General features: G+C 39.5%; 1 pseudogene; it reads right to left on the bottom strand.

The window, feature by feature from the left end:
- Positions 1–1,181: 1,181 nt before the first annotated feature.
- LOC149188113 (non-structural maintenance of chromosomes element 4 homolog A pseudogene) lies at positions 1,182–2,219 on the bottom strand (annotated as a pseudogene).
- Between the last annotated feature and the right edge of the window lie 325 nt (positions 2,220–2,544).

The raw sequence follows: 2,544 nt of genomic DNA, 5'->3' as shown, positions 1-2,544 counted from the left end.
TCAAGGAAGGTCTAAAGCAACACTCAGAGAGGCCCTAGACGCAGTCAAAGGGAGGCCCTAGCCACTGCAAGAAGGATCCATAAGACAACAAGAAAGAAGCCCTAGAAGCAACGTGGAAGTCTTATGTTTTGTTGTAGGTACAACGTGTGAAAGAGAGGTTGTTTTGAGTGTTGTTCTTGGGTGCTCTTGTAGGGAGAAGGGCCGAAGTTTGAAGTTTAAGATCACAACAAGAAGAGGCATTCAACGTGGGTTAAATAGGGTTGTTCTGTAGCTATTCCAGGAAGACTGAAGGGTTGAAAAGAGGTCGAGTATCTTGCTTGAAGCTTCAACTAAAGGATGAAACTCAACTAAAGGATGAATTAGCTTAATAAAGTTCATGATGGCCTTTTACAATCATATACTTATGAGTGAACCCAACTCTTATTATTGGGACTTATCCTAGTGTCTTGATAGGTGGGATATAGAGGACAAATACAATCTCCCTTTCTCCATTGCATTCCTCCCACCTTGAAAATCAAAAGGGGACATAATGAATTTCATATACACATACTTAATAGATATATATTCCCAATCTCTTGCCATCTACTAGTTGTGCCTGCTTGAGCTAGGCTCAAGAAATTAGTCAATCCAGAGCATGCATATCCCTACTTATTCTCCACACGCCTCTGGTGGATCTCTCTATCCCTGTAGTGCTAGTAAAAGGGTTTGGGTATGGTAAGGGCTGCTAGCTAGTTTTTTGAACCTTTGTATTTACATCTATTTTCACCTGGCCTTACCCTACTCTCATCTCTATGTATTCTCAAATTAAACCAACTACACAATCAGAAACTTTGTTCTTGTGTGGTATCTCAAAATACTTTTCAAACATAAAATTACAACATACTGTCACAAGGAGACTAATCATGGTTTAACAGATCAAACTTGACATCTTACATTAACAATTTCCTTTTACGTGATGTCAGTCTTTTGCCCAGGCCTTGGAACCATGCCTAAAGGGGTGTACTACATGACCGGGGGTTTGCACTGCCAGTAAACTTAATTATAACTAATTATGAGAACAAGATAGCATTGTTTATATACCAGATTGCTTAAATTAAAGATTAGCTTCCTGTATGAATTACAGTGCACTGATAGAAACAGAGATAGTTTCCAACAAAAAGCACCCAAAAAAGTAGCAAAAGTCATAGGAGACACTTATTTCGCTTCTTCGGTGTTGGTCTTTGAAGACCTCCACCACCATCATCACTTCCACATTCATCCTCCTGCACCTCAAGAGTTGCAGGTACCACTCTGCCCCTGTTTCTTGAAATCTCTCTGATAGGAGTCTCTGTAGCCTTCTCAGAACAAGGAATCATAAGTGGATTGGTTCTGTGAGGCATCAACTCCTCACCACTTTCAACAGCTTCCATCATCAACTTCCAGTCTTTAAAATCAAACCAAAAAACAAATTGGCTGTAAGAAGCTTCTCCAGATGCCATTTCTATAGCTCTGGGAGCATTTTTGGGGACAACAAAATGTTTTCCATTTTCATCGACATTTATTTCAACTCTACCATCCTTTACTAGAAATGATAACGCAAAGATGTTTTCTACTGTCTGGGAAAATGATATTCTATTTAGAACCAAATTCTCTAATCTGGCTTGCTTCTGTTTTCGCAAAATGTTAAATATGCTTGCCATATTCTTGTCTGTTTCTGATTTTTCATCTTCCGGGGACTCTTTCACTGCTTCAGGTTGAGTGCTTTCTGTCGGCTTAGTCTGTTTTCTCTATACTATAGCTTTCCTTTGCTTGGGTTCATTATCCATTGGTCCAAGCATAGTGCAAATTCCTGCCACATGCTGGAAAATAGAAGCAGCTAAAAGCCCAATATTTCTCCATGATATTTGGGTTTGATCGTCATTTCCCTCCAAAGACCTACTTCCATATGCCTGGTCACTATAGTTTCTTAGAATATCACTACTAATAAAATCAACTAGAGTATCACCATCATTGTTTTGTGATCTGTTAACAGTAGCGAGGAGTGTGGATGTGAGATCAAAGAGTGTATCAACATCTGTAACTTGCTCACGAGGTCTCTAAACAAAATTGTGCAAGCTTTCCACTTTGCTAATTATAGCCTCAAATTTGCCAGATTCTGCTTTTAAAATATTTTCTCTCTCCTCAGCAATCGAAGTCTTGAGGGGATGATAATGGTACCTTAATATACAGTGTTGCACCATACTCTAATTGTTACCACTGCATGCAGTAGCATCTTCTTTCTCTCTCGGGGGCTTACTGTGGCCTTGTTGTGATCCTTTTACCCCACGAGAGGAATCTTCTAGTGTTTGACTCAATGTTTCTTCCTCTTTAACTCTAGCTTGGGTACCAAGCCTTCTACCCATCCTTTCTATCACCTACTTTTGGAGTTGATAGAAATGAAAATATTCAACCAAAGCTAGAAGGAAGGGCTTGAAATTGAGATTTCTGATTGAAGAACTGCCGTGAAATGGAAAGAGAGCAAGAAAAGATTTTCGTGTTGCATTGAAATGAGGGAGGGTAGGGAGT

Source organism: Pinus tabuliformis, chromosome 3_1 (genome assembly GCF_031772625.1).
Source record: "Pinus tabuliformis cultivar Carrire ecotype Pingquan chromosome 3_1, CPIR1, whole genome shotgun sequence".
Classification (NCBI taxonomy): Eukaryota; Viridiplantae; Streptophyta; class Pinopsida; order Pinales; family Pinaceae; genus Pinus; species Pinus tabuliformis.
This window is presented reverse-complemented; position numbering and strand designations above follow the sequence as displayed.